Source organism: Chrysemys picta, chromosome 1 (genome assembly GCF_011386835.1).
Source record: "Chrysemys picta bellii isolate R12L10 chromosome 1, ASM1138683v2, whole genome shotgun sequence".
Taxonomy (NCBI): Eukaryota; Metazoa; Chordata; order Testudines; family Emydidae; genus Chrysemys; species Chrysemys picta.
In genome coordinates, this window is record NC_088791.1 from 212,301,959 (window position 1) to 212,326,369 (window position 24,411).

Sequence of the window (24,411 nt, forward strand, 5' to 3'; positions counted from 1 at the left end):
TTATAAATATTTGCACTTTAAAATAAAATAGTGTTTTTCATTTCACTTAATACAAGTACTGTAGTGCAATCTCTTTATCATGAAAGTTGAACTTACAAATGTAGAATTATGTACAAAAAATAACTGCATTCAAAAATAAAACAGTGTAAAACTTTAGACTGCTATAACATTAAATATATGGCAGAATATGGGTAAAACCCAAAGCCGGAGACTTACAATTCTCCCCCAAGGAGTTCAGTCACAAATTTAATTAAAACACATTTTTTTAATGAGCATCATCAGCATGGAAGCATGTCCTCTGGAATGGTGACCAAAGCATGAAGGGACATATGAATCTTTAGCAGATCTGGCACGTAAATATCTTGCAACGCCGGCTGCAACAGTGCCATGAGAACACCAGTTCTCACTTTCAGGTGACATTGTAAACAAGAAGCGGACAGCATTATCTCCTGCAAATGTAAACAAACTTGTTTCTCTTAGCGATTGGCTGAATGAGAAGTAGGACTGAGTGGACTCATAGGCTCTAAAATTGTACATTGTTTTGTTTTTGAGTGCAGTTATGTAACAAAAAGAATCTACATTTGTAAATTGCACTTTCACAATAAAGAGATTGCACTACAGTACTTGTATAAGGTGAATTGAAAAATACTATTTCTTTTGTTTATCATTTTTACAGTGCAAATATTTGTCATAAAAATAAGATAAAGTGAGTATATATACTGTACCCAAAATATTTAATAAATTTCAATTGGTAGTCTATTGTTTAACAGTGCAATTAAAATGGCGATTAATCGTGATTAATTTTTTTAACGCAATTAATTTTTTCTTAGTTAATCGCATGAGTTAACTGCGATTAATCGACAGCCCTAATTTTGACACAACGCTAGGGAAATAAACATCTTTTGTAAATAATGACATCTTCATATCAAAGACCCTGATTCCAGTAAACACATACATTTATACACGAGTAGTCCCATTAAAGCCAAAGTGACTATTTATGTGCATAAGTGTTTTCAGGATCAGGGCCTAAGAAGGGAGGTTTAGACGCACAGACACACTCTCTCAGATGATGTCCCACCCCTAGATATATTACAAATCTGCCAAACTCTTTGAAATCCAACCGTTTTCTACCATATAATGAACAAGGAATTATTCTGTAACTTAAAGGTAAGAGTTAGTCAGAGGTTCCTTTTCATTGTATCTCTATCAAGTATGTATTATCTAATAACAAACAAAAACTACATCTCTTGACTGTAGAGATTGTGTCAAGATACATTCTACCCCCCAAAATCCCTGAAAGCACCTTCATGTTGCCTACAACAAAGTCGATAATGCACTCTAATGCTCCAAAAGCCTTCCATCTCCAAAATATACACCTCAACTTCATCAAAAGTGCACACTAATGTGAAACCTTAACAGTGTCCTCATATGATATTACCAAATCATTTGGGAAGTTATTTTGCCTTATAACTGCCGAGGTCATTGTTAGGATTTTGAGTCAGCGTGCAAGTTTGGTGAAATTGTATCTGTTTGTGACAATGTGGGGCATTAATGGAGGAGATTGACAGTCTTCTCTTATAAAGGCTCCATTTTGTCTCCACTAGCCTTTACCAGCCAGAAGAGACTCAGATCCACTCACCGCTTGCAGCCCAAAGCTCCCCTCAGCAAATCCAGAGAGAATAAAACTGGCTGAAATTCATGCAGGGAAGACCCAGTATATGACCCTCCCAGAGCAGGCTCTGACCCCATAGAAACAGAAAGCTTTGTCTAAATCCAAGCCATTTTAGGTACAAAGTACAACTGAAACTCACAGCAAGAAATACTTGACAGTACCTCTGGATGGAGACAGTGAGAATGTATTGTCTGGAACAGATCCACTGATTGGGATTTTGCTGATGCTGTGATGGAGGCAAGAAGTCCAGCTAAGGCATAAGGTTTAAAAACTCTTTGTAGCATAATCAGCCAAACTCAGTTGTGAACTTCTATTGTTGTTCTTCAGCCATCTTCCCTCCCGCTTCTTTCTCAACCATCCTGTATTCCCAGGTGACCTGAGAGGACAAAGCTGAACAAGAGGGTACTTGGGAGCCACTATAATTATGCTCCTGGGCAAAAACTTGTGAAGGTCTTACCAAGCCATTCATAGAGGGAGATGTTGGATGCACAGAAACCAGTCTGGTTCCATTAAGTTCTGAGGGATGACCATCAACATTTCTCTTTTGCCTGATATGATAGGCATGCCCCAACAGCAAAATGACAGAGACTATGGTGAACCCCTGACAAAGGGATCTCCTTCAGACTTCTAGTGCCAGCAAAAAAACAAAAACAAAAGCCAGAGTGTTGTCAGCTACGTGCATGCAGTCAGCAACCAGTGGCAGCATCAATTTCCCAGAGACCATAAAATACTGAGCTAACGGTGAATAATTGTTATCTGATTGGAAAATGAATTCACTAGAACAACCAAAGTGACTCCAAGGTTAGTGCAATGAGTCAATGCTACTAAGGACTCAGCAGCGCAACATGGCAACCTACATACCTATACCATTTCCACTCTAACTCCTGAGACTCATGCACTAGGAAAACACTATTAGCTCCAGTTTGTGCATGGGAGACCTCCTGTATTCAGTATCTGCTGCACAGCTGTACACCACCTTTCCAGAGAGCTGATAAATGATAAACACACAAGCACCTGACCAACTGCAACTGGGGTAACAGAGGTCACACACTGTCAGGTCTCTATTATACATGCAAAATTAGGCACCTATTGCATGATTAGGTCCTGATCAATGGTGACTATATTAGACCCTAACTTTGCATTAAACAGCTTGGATTAGGCCCATGGATTTGAGAATTAGGTGATATTTGTTCTCTAATTCACCCATCCAGCCACTTAAAATATCATTTTAAATGTTTTCTCGTTCATTTCAGGTTTTCTCACGCCTGAAGTGAAGAGGTGCACACAGCTGATGTTTGAGACATATGACTGCCCAGCAAGGCTCTGTATCTGTTTTCTCAGCCCACCTGCCTAGCACAAATGCACACACAGCCTTTCCAACAGGCACAGTACTTAGGTCCACAAAAAATGCAAGCCCAATAGCTTTTGTAATTACAAATCCATGTGTAAGGTCTCAATATAATAGCATAGGAAAGTTTCCCTTCCATCCTTTTCTTGATGCTCTGTCAGTCAGTTGCTTGTCACCTTGCTCCAGAGTTCCAGCAAAAATTAATACATCTAAAACCAGCACATATTTCTGACTTGTTCATATTCACATCAGACAGAGGCTAGGCTATTATTTTCTTCTTCTTGACATAGTCCAAAACACCTAGAGCCTTAGTTAGATAATTTTTAAAATAAATCTGAATAAACAAATAATAAAGAAGGGTTAAGTCCCATTCTTCTCACACTCTGAAAGGCATACAAACAAATTGTGGGTAGAAGATTCAAATTATTTGAAACAAGGGCTACTTGCAGCCACATTCATTAGAACTGAATAATTTTCAATTATTTTGTGTTAAAAACTCACTAAAGTATGAAGAGTTCTCAGATTTGTACATTCCCAGTTCCCTCATCTCAGATCCCTAAATTACAGGAGTTTCCATTTGTAAGGCATAAAGTAGAATTCCTCTCTCTCTTTTCTGTCCTACCTAGCAGATTCTTCCCTCGGATGTCTGCAGCTAACATGCTTTAATAAATTTATAACTAAAAGCCATTTACCACTCTAGAAAACTAATCCAAGAACCATACTCTGTAACTGTGTAGCACATTTCTAGAGTGATGCTGACAAGGACTGGGGTTGCATAACTCACTCTCTTTGCACTTCTGTTGGTCCTAGGGCACTCGAGGAGTTGACATAACAAAAACAGAGCGTGTGCATTTGCAGTGGGAACCTGTGCGGTAAATGACCTTTGAGCCTTCCACCTGTCACTGAACATTCCAGCCATACACCAAGTTTTCTTTGTGATTTGGTAGCAAAGACTGCACAGTCTCAATGGGGCCAACCAGCTGTCCTAATATTTCTTGACAGTTGGGAGAAAATATTTGAATAGGGCATGTCCTCCCAAAAAATATCACTACGTCCTGAGAGATACGTATCAGAAGTCACATTTGTCATCTCATATTGGTTTACAATTACATTTTTAAACCTGCTAGAACTGTCAGTGAAATTATTCTACCAAAGAAATTTCATTGTCTTTCTACCTTGTCCCCTCTCTCAAGAGAGTTTTAAAGCCGGGAGTTTTTCTTTTAAAAAAGACAGCATCAGTGGAAATTGTTATCTGTGTCACAAGATGTATTTCTAGAGTGGGTGGTAAGCTTCTTCACTACCACATAAAAAAGAAGCTGCGCGCGCGTGTATGTGTGCGTAACATTTCCTACCCCCTTACAAAATTATGCTAATACATACACCTGCAGTAAAGATGGTAAAAGTTTCCAGCACATGAAATGAACAAGGAAATCTGCAAATCCTATTTTCACATACATCAGCACATAACTGTGGCAATTACAGTAACCAGAAAGATGCTCAAATGTTTATTTCTCCATTAGGACTTTACCCCACTATCTAGTCTAAATGGTGCAGTAAATCCCAATAGAAACAGCTTTTATGGTGATAGTGTTATTTTTACAGCAAATTCAAAAATGCTGTTGATTTTTAGTGGAGGGAGAAAGCTACTAAGACATGATTTGAAAGGAGCAGCTTTCTTTAAACCCTTTATTTTGCAAGAAGATGTGTCTGTTATCAAATACCTGCCCACAAAGCTATCACTGGATATGGAGGAGAAGGTGAGAGGAGAGAAGTAAACCCTACTTAATTATTTCTCGAACAATATTTAATAACAACTCACTACATATAACAGTAGCTTTGAGTGGATTCACAATGAAAGGATTCCAGATAGCCACCCTCACAATCAGATTTCCATCCTTCCTCATGGGCCTGGGACCCTTGCCTTCACTCTGGGGTAAATTCTGATGTTCTCAGCCAGGCTTGCATCTCTATTTTATTACATGCGCTAGGAGTCCATAAAGGGGCCAGGAGGCAGTTTTGTTCCCAGCTCTGCGAATGACTACCTGTGGGCAAATCATTTGACCTCACTGTACCTTTATTTACCCCTTGATGAAATTGGAAATAAATAACACCACCTCACAAGCAAAGTTTATTTAGTTAATGCTGGTGAAGAACTTCAATATAAGACGCTGTTTAGTTATTGCTCAGGTATTTGCAGAACTTTGGTGGGCTCTCAGCCCTGCCCATCTTTTCAGTCTGTTAGAGCAAAAACAAAGTTGTACGCATTGATAAAAAAAACATTCGAAGGTGTGACCTATGAGCAGGAGAACAAACACCCATTTGTGGGGTCTCTAAAGTACAAGGAAAGCAGTAGAACCAAGACAAACGTGGAGGCTTACAAAAGCCCTGAGAGCTATTTAGACAGGAAGACTACCCCATACACGACCCAATGTCCAAATATCCCTGTAACTGAAGGAAACTACAGGTTTGTCAAACCACTGCAGAACAACTCCACCTCCAATAGGTTTATGCTGCCACTATTAGGTACACATGTATCCGATCACCCAACTACAGGTAAGAAACTTGCATCATAACATGAAGTTAAGCTAGGTATAAGATAGGGTGTGGCACTCCCAGTGATTTTGGCATCGGCTATACTGCTGTTCTGGAGAACTGAGCTGACCTGGGAGCAGAGCCCCAGATTTAAAGGGACAGATGTGGAAATATAGACCGTTAGCATATTCATTAAAATAAAAGGCTATATATTTATTTTGAAAGGATATTACAGCATCACTCGAGTGCTACAAGAGCAGCCTTTCTTACAGGATTTGGTCACTTGTGCTTTCAATCCTGGTGAAGCTAAGAAGTGAGGCATGTAAAGTGAATGGTAGTTTGTGAAGAGCCAAAGTTAAACAATCAATCTGGAACATCAAGAAACTTTTAACCTGAGAGAAGGATGAAGATTTGGGTCTGGTCTTATTTTTTCCAATCTGAATTGTCTGTCTTCAGCTTACACCAATTCCCCCTTGTCACCGCCCATTGACAAGAAACAAGAGTGAAATTCTGATCCCATTGAAATCAGTGGGTGTTTTGCCATTGACTTCAGTGGGGGAGCAGGCTTTGCACCCAAACTGTAGCAATACTGCAATTATTGGAGAAGCTTCAGCAGACAGGAACTGGATCTTGCAGTGCCTTTTTCATTCATATATTTGCTTATCCCAAGTTATATCCAATATTTTCCATTGTGGATCACAATTTAGCAAAAACATCAAAACAGAGTGGACTCTTAAATCTCACTGGGAATTTGGACTGCAGTAACACAGCAGAAGGTTTAGTAGCTGCTGTCTCTGTCTCTCTCTGATTTCCCATTATGCACTGCAGGTTAAATCCTTTTAAATAATCTGAATATAGTTAAAAACTGAGATATTTCTGGATAAGAAGTTGTTGGGGTTTTCGGGGGGCAGGAGGACTGCACATATTAAGTATATCTGGAGACTTCCAAGTGTAACAGCAAACCTGTGATTCCAGAATGAGGTTATCAGTGCTGCCATCTGCTAAACTTAAATTGATCATTTGCTGTCAGCATATCCTATGTGTAATTTTTCAGGAGGCTTGTCTAGTGGAATCCTTTTGATTTTTGGTTTGTGACTTATCGTTCAAGCCATTTAAAATAATATTTTAACTGTTTTCTCCTTTAAGTTTTCAGTAAATGTTCAAGAGTTCCTTATATAATATTCAGCAAACAAACTTCAAGGCAAACTTAAGCAAGATCCTCGTTCTGTTTGTTTTATTTTATTAGCCCTTGTATATCTTTAAAACAATTAACTATAAGTAGTTTAATCTTAAGGACTGTGTCTAACAACATTTTGTTTGACCTCTTTCTTTTATGCTGCATTTCAACCACAGCATAATTATATATCTAAAGCCCTTCCTCATCTCCATTATACACACATACACACACACACTTATACATTAGAGTTTGCCATCATACATTTACTACCTTATGTCTAGTCAATCAAATCACTCAACTGGCTGAAGGATCTTTGCCCTTTAAGTGTTAATATCAGGAGTCTTGGAGAATGGAATGGAATTATCTTTGATAAGTCATTCTGTTCTTAAGGAATAAGGGGACCAATGGATTGGGTAGGTTTTAACTAATTATATTATTCACTTTTATTGCAATAAAATCAAACAGAGAGGGAAAGATAACATACATACTGACACATAGTGGGAACACATTGTAGAAATAGCCAGTCATCATTATTGGAATTTTCCCATTGTTATTTATACATTATGGCCATATGAGAAATCCGTAAGATTTTCAAATAGCAAGTGTCAAGGTACTGTATATCCATGAAGTTGGTAAAATAAATCAGTTAATTTGGCAGGTAAGTATTAAGTAATCATATTGTCAGAATAAGGTGAGTAGCTAAGAGAGGAAGACAAAGGAGAAAGGAAAAATTCTAAGGGAAAGGAAAGAGGAAGGAACCAATTGGGAATAGGTAGAAGAGTGTGATAGCCAGGGAGAATAAAGAGAAGGATGAGTAGTGTGTTATGGGTAGACCCTTAGGACCTGTCCTGTTCCAATCACGTGGGAGTCCTTCCTACTGCTAATTTAACGTCACCAGGGAAAGCTTGATTTTCATTGTAATTGCTTCTTTGTTACCTAACATCTTGGACTTCTTGGACAAAAATAGAGCTGCTTAAACATTTTTCATGCAAAAAAATTTTCAATGGAAAAATACATTTTCAGGACATTAAAATGAAAGGAAATTAAAGTTTTCATAAAATGTGTGTTCCCATTGATTTTTTTTTCAATTTTTGATTAAACAAATCTGAACACACATTTTTGTTTCAATTCAGTTTTTTAAAAATGTTTCATCTTGGTTTCGGGTTTTCTCCCTTCCTGAAACCAAAATGAAATAAAAATTCTCTTTCATCAAAATCTCAAAATTACATGAAAAGTTTCAAATGAAATGAACATTTTTTCATAAAATCGTTTCACAGAAAATATCCATTATTTTTCAACTACTCCTCGGCAAAGCATACATCCAATGTTACACCATATATCCAATTTATGTTCCAGTATTATAATGACATTTAAAAGACCACAGCAGGGAACAAGGAAAGTATAAACTTACAATAACAAAATGGTAAAAAAGGTACTCCAAAGGCTGCAGTTATTCAGAATGGTACAATGTATATATCCCTGTGCTACACAGTCATACATATGGTGGTAGATCAATTGATAGGAAGTATGGTAATCATTTATGATATGAACTTTATGGCTACTCTGGTATTTTGTATATGCATTTCTGAACTGAAGGACAGTCAGTCAAGGAAAACAGCTTGGATAAGAATGGGTTTAACAGAGTGTGACCAGAGTCCCAGGGGAGCCAACTGAGGTCACTCAATTAGGGTGAACTGCAAAGAATGGGGCAGACAATCCCCAAAGCTGGCATAGCCGGCAAGTTATATGGGCCCATGGTGCCCATGCTCCACCAATATTCATGAAGGTGGGCGCAGCTCCACCAATATTTGGGCCCCAGGCCCCATGCTTTGGGGGATCCTGCGCCACGGGTCAGCAACGTGGGGCAAAGGAAGACAAAGACAAATAAAAAACAATAAAGACATGACGTACTGAAGATACTGACAATACCATAGAGCTGATGGTTTTAGGAATACTAAGAACTGAGTTTAGAAAAATACTAAACATTAGCACTGGTTCTGTTCAGACACATCTTTAGTCCATTAAAATATTAACCTGCTATTTATTTCTCTTTCTTCTTTGCTTTCCTAGTCTTTTTTTCTTTTTTTTAAATTTTTGTTTCTTTATATCTTTTCTATGGAATTGAATAGTGTTGAGCTGCTTTCACCCTGAGAAATCACATATCCCTGCATTTTTGTTTAGTTCTAGGCATAATTTGAGACAATTTAACTTGAATAGCAATTTTGTATTCACATCTTTTATTTATTAAGGTTCTTCAAAATACAGGGAAAGCGGGGGGAAACAAAAACCAGTTCTGCACAATACAGGGAATGTCACGGTGGGGAAAAATAAGGACAAAGAAAGAAATGTTATTGTTTTAAAAGAAAAGATACTGGCCCTGATTGTCTCCAGCCCAGAGATGTACTCAAAGCTGGAGAGGGGAAAGTTGATAGCAGGGAGTCAGTCATTCTCTGCACTGTGCAACTCTAGTTCTAACCCTGGCAGAAGTTAGAGCAACCTTGAAAGTCCATCAAATTTAGTATCACCGACCTGCCAGGAGAGGAGAGTAGCATAGAAGACTGCTGCAGCAGCTTTATACACAATGGAAGATTCCCCCATCCTTCCAGGGAATTCATAGCTATCCAGATACTAACAGTAATTGTCCCCTTTGCACCACTTCAGTGACCAAGAACCCTGGGGAGAGAATCTGGCCCTCTGTGTTTGTTTGTTTGTAATATTGGGCTAAATCATAGCAGGCACCCACTTACGCCTGACCTGAATTTGGCCCCCTGTTTTTGTTTCAATTTTTTCAGCAGTTTAATAGGTAGTCTGCTGAACGAGTAACCACATGTTCCCAAAAAAGGTGTCTGCTCCTGCGGAGTGGTAGACATGTTTCCAAAAGGTAGAATACACAGTATTGCCAGAATCCACTAGGAAAGGATTGCTCATTTCATAATCATTTTCTGTTCTTAGGGATCACTGAAGTCCTGGGTAAGAGAAGATTTCAGGCACATGCAACAGAAGGCATATTGTTCATTTAGTCATGGTGTATCCTTCATTCTCATTCTTGCTTTCCTTGGGAAAACAATGTTAAATTAGAAAGTGAACGTACGTTCTGGATATTTACCCAGCATGTGGGGAAAGATAATGAATCACTATCTAAATCTTGTCATAGGTCTGATAGGCGAATGTCCACCAGCGAGAGCTCAGACTGCTGTGAGGGGATCCAAACACTGAATCCCACATGCCCTTAGCTTGCTGGGGTTGGACAGAGTTTAGGCCTTGGCCTAGAACCTCTAGGCACACGCTACAGGTGCAGACCTTGTGTCTGACACCCCTCTTCACACCCCACAGTCCAATTGCCTAGCCCTAAAACCAGTGCTGTTTCCCCAAAACCTTCCCAGCAGCTCTTGCACATTTCCCAGAATCCCACCAAATGTGAAAGCTTTCTGGTTTACAGCTTACTCCTTCAGGGGCAGGCTGTATGAAAGTAAACAGACACACAGACAGACTTTGCACAGGACTCTAAAACTCCATTGCTCTATACTTAACAACACAAGACAGACACAGGGCTAGACAAAGTAATGAACATGCCTAGCCACATTTCCGTTTCCTCACTATTCTAGAGAGTTCTTTGGGCCTGAGCTTAGTCTTTTCCGCTGCAGCTCATGACTGCCAAATCATGGAGTTTTTCCAGCCCCAGTAACTTTCTCATTTGTTTCCAATAATTGCTGAGGGACCCTCTCCTTTATAACCTCCAGCCCCCTTTGTCAGGTAACTCCCTGATGAGCCTCAACATGTGGTCACAGCCCTTTTCCAGCTGACATCATTACCAGGCAACTTCTCCCCTGATAAACCAGTTCTCCTTGGTACGAGCCAACCTTTTGTCTAGCATGCTTCTATTTGAATAGAAAACCATCCAAATTTCATGACTTTCTGCAGTTAGCCCTGTACCAGCCCTTAGAATTCTAGCCCAGCATGGAGGTAAGAGGAGAAGAGAGAAGTCAACAAAATGCACATTCAGAATAGAGTTTGCAGCTTGGTAAAGATACACACACCAGAGAGTTCATAATCTCATGCAGAATTCATAAACTGTATATAGACAGATTCTCCAAATGGTTACAAGCTGTAGTATCAAATTTACTGTTTGAACATGCATTTAAGTAACTGGTTATATTAATAATAAATATGAGCCCAGTGGTGCATATAACTAAGTAACTGGCATGACTTTGTTTTCTGTGTTCTGAATCTTTACGGCCAAAATTTTCAAATGCAGGTGCCTACCATGAGGCTCCCATGTTCCAGTAAGTGGCCTGATTTCCAAAAGTGCTGAGCAACTCAATAAGTCAACAGGGCTCTGTGCAGACACAGGTGTACGCCCATGTGGAACTGATTGCAAGTCCAATCAAAAGTAAAACCTCCAGTAAAGAGCTCACTTAATGATTGTGTATTATTGTTGAATCAGCTCAACCACTCCACTGGTTTAAAATATTTTACAATAATAGTATTTCATATGAGTTATTTGTGTTAAAATCCAACATTCTCAGATGAAAAACATTTTGTGCACTGGAAAAAAATGCCAAGAAACTTATCCAAAAGAGAATGGAGGCCCATTTGCAATTTACAACATGGCTAATCTGGAGAGAGTTAATTACAACATTATTAATAAAATTGGGATTAAAGATTAGGAGGATTTGTTTTGTATGTTTGTGGTTCAAGTAACCCTGCTTTGTGTAGTTCTTTCTATATTGCCAGTTTGTCACTTATGCCCCACCCATTTCCCCCAAATCTTTCTTTCCCTCCTTCTCTGAAGACCAATTTGACAGTTCGATTTTGGAGAAAAGGTTAAACAATAACATGTTTTCTGTCTCTGCAGCAATGGACAAATAAATGACTAATACAAGTACAATTAGAAAGGTGGACAAGGCATAAAACCTCGTGCTTAAGACCACCTACAACCTGATGCTTTTTAAAGCTATGAGGCGCTCTGACATGCAGAACTTCCCAAAGCAATTAGTATGTGGCTTGGGTGGGGTGATAAGACCAGAGGATCAAAGGCTGAGGGACTAATCAGCAAAGAAGTGAAACACTCATCCTGCAATGCAGATCCTTCTGCTAGTGTGAAGTAGAATGTATACCTAAAAACAGACCTGTGCATTAGGATCACAGGTATTGCTTCACTGACAGCCTATTATAAAGCTCCAACTGTGTCCAGCTTTCTAAAGCCATTTCATAATTATATTTATCAGGATGAATAATGTGCAAAAGTATGCACTTCTGCTTTTTAATACTTCTTTATTGAAACAAGTATGCCAGGAGGATCATGCGATTCCTGCTACATCTAGCAAGATTTGTATGTTCTAAACATAGGGAACACAGTGAATGGAATAGTCTATTTTATACTGTTGGATCTACATACCTCTCTGTGCCTGTTTCCCCTCTCACCTTTAGTGATTCTTGTCTGCTTACCTTATAAGCCGTCATTGTGTCTTATCTTGTGTTTGTACAGCACCTACCACAGTGGGACCCCAATTTCAGTTAGTCCCTTTAGAGGTTACTATAATATAAGTAAATAAATAAATAAATATCATAATAGACAAGGATACCAGGATTGTTGTTGTTGTTGTTGTCAAGTCTTCTCAGCATATAAATTGGTGTTTGGGGGTGGGGGGGTAGTGCAGAAATTTCTGTGCATAAGAAGTTAAATCACACTCTGATGAAATCCACTCAAGAACTAGCCATGCATTTAGTGGAGAATTTTTATGCTGGTCCAACTGTTCATTCACTACTTGTCTCTTTGTCCAGCACTTTTGTAAAGTGACACAGTTCCACACCATATGTGTTTGACTAGCATGCCTGTAGCCTACTGCACTACTTATTTCTCTTTGCTATACGTTCTGAGTAAACTTGTTTGAAATCCTGTTAAGTTCACATATCAGGAGATAATATTGTATTCATGTTTATTGCTGTTTTGCACTAATCCACAAAAATTCTTCCAAGCAGATGTGGAGATGCTCCATGAGGGCTACTTCAGCCCAATGGATGAAGTCATCTAGACAAGACACGTCCATATGTTCTTCCCACATAATTCACGAGGATTGGCATAGCAGTGGATTCCCATCCTGTCCATGTTCCGGTCCTTCCCAGCTCCTCCGACAGGGTACTTTCATAAGGCAGAGTTCCATATCATATATACTCATTGCATAGCCCCCTCTCCCTATAATTAGCCCCCCTCTTAAACACTGAATCCAGACCAGTTCTGCTTCACAGGGGCCTTCCACAGCCATGAAGGAGGGGCCTAGCTTTGCCCCTAATTGCATTATAAGCATAAATAACAAATTCAGTTACACCCAGTACAATGAGCATTCTCTCCCATCCATTAAGGATGGTGCACTCATATCTCTATGAACGGAAATGATCCTTGGTTATTTATAAGACTTGATTATAAACTTGTATTGGAATAAAAAAATGGGCCGTGAGTCCCTGGAAGGGTTTAAATTAATTTATTCACAAAAGTCCACCTCTGATATTAACACTACCTTGGAATCTGAATATCCAGACAGTGTACTAAAGGTTTGTCCCACAATGGGGCTTCAGGGAACCACTCTCACATCCCTACTGCCTTTGTGCATGTTTTTCCAAGATCTTTGAAAGTCCTCCATCATGCCACAGGGGCCTAGGGCCTCTTTTAAATCCCAACATCTGTTTTTTTCTTTGAAGCCACTAAATTGTCCTTCACTCTTAACCATCTAGCTTTATCCCTTACTGAAATTCTGATTTACCACAACTTAAATAGCAGACAATAACTATTCTGATACTGTTGGCTATTGAGAAAGGCAACGTAAGTGTGTGACAGTGCCTCAGGAAATCCAGTAAATGGATTGTCACCCTTCATCACAAAGAATGAGTGGCAGTCTGGTTGTTTGTCCATAGAGTTCCACTTGTACATATGTAGGCCCCCATCATGACACTGGTTTCCCCTTTGATGTCTTCAGCATGATGTTGGCCCATTGCAGAGGATGATGGCTGAATTTGACTGTGGTAGATATAAGTTTTTATCCTCTCCAGTTTTCACAGCCTTTTGATGTGTGAAACCAGGCTCAGGCAATATGTGTTTCTTTATTACTGCACTACATAGACTACATACAAGCCAGCCATGAAGGCTGTAACACAAAACAGCATCAAATTCACAGGGTCAGATCTCTCTGTGGGTGTAAACTGGCACAGCCCTATCACCTTTCTAAACTGCCACTAGCTGTGAAACCATTTCTCCTTCTTCTTGGTTTCTTTTATGATACCAGGCTCTCTCAGCAACCACCAGCAGCTTTCAAACGAAATGTACCTGCAGTTCAGCCGGCTAAATCATTTATAATTAATAAGGCTACTCAATCAACTTTGCCTCTTTGTCCACGGACAGATTGCTATCTTCTCTCAGGTGCTCATTATTCAAAATTATCAGCTGAATAAGCACTCCCAATAATTACTGGTTTGTATCTTACTAACAAGCAGTTCGCAGCAGATATCTGAGATTCAGTATTTGAAATTCAACCTGTTTTGATTGGACACAAATCACATGGTAAGTTTCTGTTCCCTGACTGGATCACTATGACATATATAAATATATTTTTGTAAGCTGCAGAATAAAGTCTTGTTTGAATTGCACTTATGGACGTGGGCATTGAACAGTAGGGATTTCTGTTCCCCGTAGGGTGATAAAGGGGCAGATTGTGGCTTTCATCCATTCGTAGCTTTAGAAGCAAGGAGGAAGGGACATCAAAGTCACAATTTCTCTGGGAGAGGAGAGGCTGATACTCCACTACTCCTTTACAGGATTCAGTGAACACTCCCAGCTCTTGAGATGACTCAGCTAAGCTACCCATGGCAGAGGGAGTTAGGACTGAGTCTCACCCTCGTCCAGCCCCCTTCTGCAACCTTTAGGATGTCAGAATATCTGGAGTGACTCACAGCTGAGAGTGCCTATCTCAGGGAAGACTGTCAGAAAAACAGGGCAGACACCCCACACTGGTGGTATGTTCTATCATTAGATTTCACCAAGTCAGTAACAAATGATTACTGGATCACTATAACAGTCTTCCCATGGAGTGACAGACAGTCCCCTTAGACACTCCAGTCTATCTCGCCACCCAGACAAATTGGACTTAGTGATAAAAGGTCACAAACCAAAAATCACACCACATCAGGTTGCTCTCAGTCCCAGGAGACTAGCCAATTACCTCAGAGCAGATTGGTACTCTAGATCTTACACCAATGACAATGCTAGGAGCCAATTCTATAGTAAACTAACTCAAGGTTTATTAGCTAAGAAAAAGGAAATGAAAGTTACTGAGAGATTAAAGCAGATAAAATCTATGCACAGGTAAGTCACAGTTTGTAATTACAAATGGTGGCAGTGATGTAGTAAACTGCCAGTTTCCCAAAAGTCTTTTCAGGGTTCCCAGATTGTCTCTTGGGATCTTCGCTTTGCATCTGGTACATTTCCCTGTAAGAGTCCAAATGGTCCAAAGATGAAGGATCTTTCCTTGAATCCATTCTTATAGCTTCTTCTCACAGAAAACAAGCTGACAGGGTCACTATCCATGTGGGGTTTTCCTTTGATGACGGAGAGCGGGGAATTAATTTTGAGTCTTTGACCTCCGATCATCACACACAAGGATGACTTGCTTTGAAATTAGCACTTGTCTGTGAAAGTTCCTCATTTGCATTCAACAAGGCATCTTTCTGCTTTGATGGGTTAAGGCCTTGTCTGCCCTACACAGTTTTGTCGATAAAAGTCAGCTTTCATCAACAAAACAGTGGAGGTGTCATACTGAAATGCTCCTCCCACCGATGTAACTCCCCTGCTATGCCGATATAATAAAACCACCTCAACGAGAGGTGTAGGGCTTTTTGCAACTTAGTTAGAGTGAAGCAGCATCAGTGTAGACACCTCACTTGATTATGTCTCCATAATTGGCCTCCAAGAGTTGTCCCACAGTGCCCATCAGGACCTCTCTGGTCAGCAGTTTGAACTCCGCTTCCCTGAAGGTACACAAGTATGCACCCCTCCCCCATTTAAAGGCCCAGGAATTTTTGAAATTCCTCTTCCTGTTTGCTCAGCATGGACAGTTCACACAGCATCTTTCCAGCTGACCATGCTGAGCAAACAGGGCAAGGAATTTCAAAACGAAGTCGGAAGCCCATGGAATGATGGGATGGGATGAACTGCATCATGGGACGGCAAGCACCCCCCCCCCATGATGCACCATGATCTGTTCCTAGAGCTCCCAGTGGCAGAAGATGATGAGTTCCACAGTGGGACAGCAACCCACAATGCAATGCTCTGTCAATGCAAGAGCACCGACTGTGGATGCACTCCACCAATACAAGGAGCATTGAGTGGATGTGCACAACTGATGTAATTAAAGCAGCTTATGATCATCGATGTAACTTAAGTTGACTTAACTCTGTAGTGTAGACATGGCCTTAAGTTACTGGGGTATTCACAATGTAAATGTTTGCTACTATTTTATAACAGGAACAGATGAGTAAAAACAATGCATCACATTAGTTTTCATGACATTTAAACACCAAACACGTTCTTATACATGTAACAATAACTCTGATCTATACTAATACACAGGTGAATTGGCCTGGTGCTTCAGCATGAGCTGCCACCTGCTCTGCCAGCATCACAAGGGACACTAACGTTACACATTTACAGTGCACCTGTCTCATAGTATGGCTGGTACTTACATACACCCTGTTAGCAACCAGTCCCTCCCCCAGGGCCGGCACAACCCATTAGGCGACCTAGGCGGTTGCCTAGAGCGCTACAATTTGGGGGGTGGCAACCGCGGCGGTATTTCGGCAGTGGGACCTTCCGCCACCTCTGTGGGTGGTGGCATTTTGGGGCGGGACCTTCCACCGCCTAGGGCGGCCGAAAAGCTGGCGGCATTCCTGCCCTCCCCCCCGTACACCCTGGCAACTATAGAGGACCAGTCCCCAAAATGTCCATCCAGCAAAACTTCTGCAACTTGCTTTACTGACCTCAGTACATCTGAGATACGGGAAGAGCAGAATACAGACCCTGATTCAGGAAGCATCCCTATTGTGGGAGGGTGCACAAGCACATGTTCAAGTACTTTCCTGAATCAGAGTATACACACCCATTCAGGACACAGAGGAGTGGCAAAATCCATAATATAAATGAGGAAATCCAGAACAGAGCCCATAGCTTTATGTCACTCTTCTCTCACTTCCCATTATCCCTTTCGCCATCCATTTCCCGCCCCCCCCCCCAGTCTTTGTTTCTTCATCTCATATTCAGATGTGAAGGCCCTTGAGAGTATTAAGTCATTGATTACAAGTCTCTTTCTCATGTGCAACTAAATATACCATCTCACGCCCTTCACACTAGTGAGTGTCAGTTTGCTTTTTCCAGCTACAAAACACAGCAAAACTGCAGCCTGGGTTTTTACTAGTATTTTTATTCAACATACAGAAGTCCCCTACCATGATATTTTTTCATTTCACTTAATGCCTAGCCTTCTCTTTTCCTGACAGCTACACAAATCTTCCTGGAGGCGGTTGTTTCTGGACCTGCTACGTTTTCTGTGTTAAAAGTCATTTATCCTTAGCTCAGTGCTTTCAGAGGACAGAGTAAACAATTAAGTTCTGCAATGCACCTTGTAAGTAGGGCATGAGCATTTATTACCTACTATAGCTGAAGTCTGTAACCTAAGATTTACTCAGTTCAATAAATAGTGGAACAGAGGGTATTCTGGCATGAAGACTGTTTATATCTCATACTGGATTTTTATTTTGAAATCATTTTCCATTAAACTACTGAATGGCCTTCGAACTGTGATTGTTCCCTGTTATTGAAATTGTACCTCTGGCCCTCCTCATAGAGCAGTCCTATAACCTCCTGGCATATGTATCTGCATATCATCATACAGAATGTGCCTATGTGAAATGAGGTGCTTAGACAATAGCAAGGGGCTTTTTGTGCAACACAAAAATATATTAAAAAATACATAATGTAACTTGTCTTAATATACTTTTCTGAGTCTAAAAATATGCCAGACCAAAAGAAACATATTTACATAAAAAGCAGACAAGGTCAAATAACAAAGAAAGCCCTTAATTAGTTGTAATCAACTTTAATTTGCATACCGTATATAATTCCTAAATGATTGTTAATAATAACTTTATATAATGGACTTCCAATTTTCATGAAAATGGCACATTTTGATAAGCAGACACAAAACCCTAGTACTAATAAGGTTTAATTTGCATACATTAGACTGATTATCCAAACAAAAGGATTACAGTATTACTTCTCCATACCTTTATGTCCTTATTATGCACATTTATTAACTTCACAAAAGCTAGCTGTTAGTGACAAACAATAGCCACGGTTGAAAGAGAAATCTACGGTATGAATAAAGTGCATTTTAATGCTAAAGAGCAAAGTTTATATAGTGTGAATGTTTTGTTTAACTCTTTCTAAGCGAAAAGCACTAATGTTCTATGAGGCGTGTATTATTAGTCGAATAAATCAACTTCTTTTCATTATGTGCAGTTTTCTGGTTGTGCATTACTTAACACAAAAAGTCCAACATGCTTCATCATCCCGCTTTCTTAATGAACTTATCTGAAGATAAAAAAACATGGAGGGGTTTGAAAGTGTTCAGAGATCATGTTTACAGCAGCAGCAGAATTAAGCTTTTAGTTCATATGGCTCCAAGGCACATTGTTAATAAATATACTTCAACAAGCTTTAGTTTTCAGAAGTGTAAATAATAATATAGGTGACATTAATATGGATATCTGTTCTAAATGGTATCGTAGATTCATAGAATTTAAGGCCATTAAAAGGGACCATTAGATCATCTAGCCTGGCCTCCTGTATATCACAGGTCATAGAATCTCATCCAGTTACTCCTATACCCCAAAACATTTGTTTGCCTAACACCTATCTCCCAGAAATGCAGACCAGCTTGATTTGAAGACATTTTGGCTATGCCTACACTTGATGTGAGATTCCCAGCTCACATAGACATGCTTGTGCTAGCTCTCATTGAGCTAGTGCATTAAAAATAATAGTGTAGTCATGGCAGCAGCAAGGAACAGCATGGGTTCGCCACCCCAGCTACAAACCCACCTGGACCCCATGGGTACATACACAGGGCAGCTAGCCCATGCCGTCACAGCTACACTATTTTTTGTGCACTACTTGGATAAGAGATAGTAGAAATACATCTCTGTGAGCTGAAAGTCACGTGCCTAGCACCAAGTGCAGATGTAGCCCAAAAGATGGAGAATCCATCACTTTCTTTGGTAGATTTTTCCAGTAGTTAATCACCCTCCCCATAAAAAACAAACACTGCCTTGTTTCTCATACAAACTTATTAGACTTCAGCTTCCAGCCCCTGGTTCTTGTTATGCTTTTCTCCACTAGATCAAAGAGCCCTTTAATACCCCATATTTTCTCCCTAGGAAAGTACTTGTACACTGTTATCAAGTCACCTCTCAATCTTCTTTTTCATAAGCTAAATAGGTTGATCTTTTTGGGCTAGACCCACAAAGGGACATAGGCACCTCACGGACACTTTAAATGCAAAATTTAGATCCTCAAAACCCACATTAGCTGCCACCTCTGTAGTTGTGTCAAGTCTCTAGGCACCTGAGTTTCCACCATTAAAGTCGATTAGGCACCTAAAAATCTGCCACTAGGCATGCACAAAGCCACCGCAGTCCCAATGCCCTAAATCCTGGTGGGATCCTCAAACTAGGCATTGCCTCACCTATCTCACCTGTGATGCTCAAGCTGGCAAATATTTTTAGAGGCCACTTACAGATCAAGTCCTGCACAAGATGATGGTGGTGGTGATTGTGGTCCCTTTAGCTCAGTAATTAGAGCATTGACCCAGGGTGTAGAAGAGCCAGATTCTAAACCCCATTCTCTGCCCAATTTGAGCAGGAATTCAAAACCAAGGCCTATAAATGTACAAGAGGCCCCTATCTACTGGGCTATGGGATATTTCGGGGGGGTGTCTCACAATTTCTCCTGTTGAAGCCATTCCACTTTGCATAAATAAAGAGTCATTGTGCCAGAGAGAGAAAATAACTCAGTAGCCCAGGGGTTAGGGCAGTCACCTTGGGATGTGGGAGACCTGCGATGAAGTCCTCCTCCTTGTTTGTTTTGAGAGAAAGGATTTAAGCAACTAACTCCAGGAAAGGGTTGTGGCAGTTTATGGGGTACCCAGGACTATGAGTCACCTTGTTACCCCATCTCTAGTGAGAGGTACCCTTGCCTATGGTGGCTGGGTGTCAGCTCCCTTCCACCACCAGCCTTTCAGCTACTCAAGCAATCTCCTTGGGCCCAAGTCAGCCCCATCTTCACGTTGCAGATTAACAATAGGTGCATCCCAACCCGAGTCCTTTTGAATTGTTCCTTGGTGATATCCAGAACCTAACACTGGCTACTCTCAGAAATCCCAGCTCCATGGGAGGCAGGCATAATAGGCCAGAGGAAGCTAAGCCTCTCCTGGCACAGTCACTGCCACCGCCTGCCACTAGACATCTGGGCCAGGGTGGCCCCACGTGTGCTCCGCCTCTTTCCATCCCTGCTCTGCCCTTTTCCTGAGGCCCCCACTGGCCACCGCTGCCTGGTGAATCCCTCCTCTCCTCCTCTCCACTCCCTTCTCTGGAGGTCCCCGCAGCTTGCCATGTCCATCCTCTCATCCACTCTCCTCCCACAAGAGGCCCCCTGCCTGCTGCTGGCCAAGTCCCTCCTCTTCTCCATTCCCCAATAAGGCCCCCATCACCGCACGTCCCTCCTCTCCTCCATCCCCCTCCCTGCGAGGCCCCCACCACCCCGTGTCCCTCCTCTCCTCCACCCCATCCCCCGCGAGGCACCCTGATCCCTTGCCCTTTCCTCTTGGCCCCAGCCCAGGCAGGCTGCTCATCTTCAGGGAAGCGTGTTGGGGTTGGGTGGCTGCAGACGGGACTTGAGATGGCTGGGGCTACCCAGCACTGGGGGGTCCCCGGGCTCTGGGGCCACGCCACCCAGTGCTGGGGGAGGGGAGGCTGGAGGTACTGGGGCTGACAGCCCTGTGCTTGGGGGGGCAGGGGCTCAAGGCTGACCACCCAGTGCTCAGGGACAGGAGTGGCCACACACCACCCGCCCAGCACTCTGTGGCTGGGAGACGTGCACTGCCTGTGTGCCCAGCGCTCCAAGGCTAGGGCGGGAGAGGGAACTGTAAACCATGGGGAGGGAGGAGTCTTGTCTACGGTGGGGGAAGAGAGGCAGGAGGAGCAGGGCCTAGAGCAGGAGGGGCAGGCCCAGTAGGGGGCTAGCCTTCCCAAGCCAGTGGTTCAGCCACCGCCCATGGTAGAGCAGGCGTGGAGTGTGGGCGGGGCTCCAGGTGGAAGAGATGGGACAGGGAGCTAGCCTTCCTCAGGGGAAGCTTCACGTGCCACCCATGCCTAGATCCTCTGACCCCCAAAGGAGCCGTGTACTCCAGTTTGTTAGTTTTACCTTAAACCCCTGCTCCTGTACAGCACTTGTAATTAAACAAAAGGTTCATAGATTCTATGGCCAGAAGGGACCACTGATCATCTAGTCTGACCTCCTGTAGAGCTCAGACCATAGGACTTCCAAAACAATTCGTACAGCATATCTTTTAGAAAAATATCCAGTCTTGATTTAAAAGTTGTCAGCAATAGAGATTCCACCATGACCTTTGGTAAATTGTTCCGATCATTAGTTATGCTCATCATTAAAAATTTGTACCTTATTTCCAGCCTGAATTTGTCTAGCTTCAGCTTCCAGCCTTGGATCATGTTACACCTTTCTCTGCTAGACTGAAGAGACCATTATTCAATATTTTTTTCCCCCATGTAGGAACTTATAGTCTATAATCAAGTCACCCCTTAACCTTCTCTTTCCTAAGCTAAATAGATCGAGCTCCTTGAGTCTATCACTATATGGCATGTTTCCTAATCCTTTAATCATTCTCGTGGCTCTTCTCTGAACCCTCTGCAATATCCTTGTAGAACGGTGGACGTCAGAATTGGACACATATTCTAGCAGTGGTCACAGCAGTGCCAAATACTGAGGAAAAAATAGCTCTCTACTCCTACTTCAGATTCCCCTGTTCATGCACCCCTGGATCACTCTTTTGGCCATAGTGTTGCATTAGGAGCTCATGTTCAGCTGATTATCCACCTCAGTGCCCAAATGTTTTTCAGAATCACTGCTTCCCAGGATAGAGTCTTCTATTCTGAAAGCCTGGCCTACACTCTTTGTTCCCAGATGTATGCATTTACATTTAACTGTATTGAAATATATTGTTTGCTTGTGCCCTGTTTGATTCCGATCTTGTTGAATCAGTGATCTGTCCTCTTCGTTATTTATCACTTCCCCAGTTTCTGTGGCATCTGCAAATTTTATCACTGATGATTTTATGTTTTCTTCCCGGGCATTGACAGAGATGTTAAATAATGTAGTGCAAGAACCAGTCCCTGAGGAACCAATGGAAATTGACCAACCCAGTGAGAATTCCTCATTTACAGATACATTCTGAGACCTATCAGTTGGCCAGTTTTTAATCCATTTTGTTTGTGCCATGTTAATTTTATATTGTTCTATTTTTTAATCAAAATGTCATGCATTTCTAACTCAAATGCCTTAAGAAATCTAAGTATATTACCTCAACTCTTACCTTTACCAACCAAACTTGTAATTTCATCCAAAAAAGGCATTAAGTTACTTTGACAGGATCTATTTTCCATAACCTCATGTTAATTTAAGAAAGGATCGAGATTCAGCTAGAAACAAGAGAGCGTAATGGGAACAAATGGTTACAATATGAAACAAAATAATGAAACGTGAACCTGAATCTACACTTATCAATAGTTACCTTTCCTATCTAATAAAGTAGGTTCCCCACTCCTGCCAAATTAAGGTCTGTTGCAGAGCTGGCTGGCTTCACAGGAAGTAGGATCCCATTTTTCATGAGAACATGTCTGCTCAAGATGTCTCATTGGTGAAAGGATCCAGAGTGCCTTTCCTCATGCTGTGTTATACCGAAACACTCTTTTGTCTCTATTCATAGGCAGGGTGAGTCCTGTCCATTGTCATGGGGGGTTTTTTTTACCTCCAAGAGGTTTTGATTGTAGACACTTGTCTTTGATGGTTTTCTGTTGATAGTCTTAGCATGGAGCAAGATTAAGCTACTGAGCCTTGTTCTGCACCCCTGCCTAAATAGGGCAGGGTGACAACTCCTCCTGTCTGAATGGGCCATCAGTGACTAGCTTTTACACCAAGTCCATAAAGCGTAAGTTCAATATAAATAGATTATTCCTTAAATATTACCAATACACACCTTTCAATGATTATGAATTTGGACAAGTTACAAGTCTTCTGTAGATACCTTACCTGTTACTCTTTATGGATAAATATCCTGCAAGACGTGTATTTGGTAATGAGTTTGTCAGGTCTGAGCTGAGTTAGTTGCAAAGAACAGGGGGACCCTTTACCAAGGGGCCTCTATGTGTCACAAGGGTTGACAGCCAAGTGGAGACAGGCACCTCTCTCTAAGGGAATTAGGCACCTAAATCCAGGTCAGAGGGGCAGGGCTTAGGCCACACCTCTCTGCTCATCATTTCCTATTGACTAGTTTAGGCAGCTCCCTGCTCACTTTGCTAGTTTTCATGGCTCCCTTAGATGCCGAATTTTCCCCATGCATCAAAAGGGAGCCTGGGCTCCTAACTCAGGGCTGCAGATTCCATTAAGCAGCAAGGTGCCTAATGCTAGGTATTGCAAAGCTGAGCTTAAACCCGCTCTGTGGAGCTAGCCTGTTAAGTCTCTGACCATAAGGCATTTTCTCCAGCACATTTTTGTCGCTCTTTTCTGCACCATCTTTTTTAAATACATGGACACCAGTCTGAGTCTCACCCAGGCCATATACAGAGCTAAAGTCACCTCCCTTCTCCTACTCCCCTATTTAGACATTAGGGTTTTTTGCCACAGCATCACCCTGGGAGCTCATGTTGGGTTGCTTGTCCACTATAACCCCTAAATCCTTTTCAGATTCACTGTGTTACAGGAGACAGGCCCCTATTCTGTAGGCAAGGCCTGCATTCCTTGTTCGTAGATGCCTGACCTTGCCTTTGGCTGTATTAAAATACCTTTTGTTTGAATGGACCCTGCTTACCAAGCAATCCAGATCGCTTTGTCCTTCTCATTATTTACCATTCTGCCAGTCCGTATCATCCACAAATGTTATCACCAGTGATTTTATATTTCCAGGTCATTGAGGAAAATGTTGAATAGCATCAGGCCTAGTACCAATTTATGTGGAACCCCACTAGAAATGCCCCATTCAATGACTCCCCCCCTTGACAACTACTTTTGAGATCTGTCCATTAGCCAGTCTTAACCCATTTAATGTGTGCCTTATTGATATTGTACAGTGCTAGTTTTTAATCAGAATGTCATGTGGTACTAAGTCTTATTAACGTCTACGGTCTATTACATCTAGACAGTTACCTTAGTCAAACTTGTAATTTCAACGAATGAAATCAGTTTTGTTTGACACGTCTTCTTTTCCATAAAACTATGGTGACTGACATTAATTATATTCCTATCTTTTAATTCTTTATTAGTTGAATCCCCTATCAACTTTTCAAATA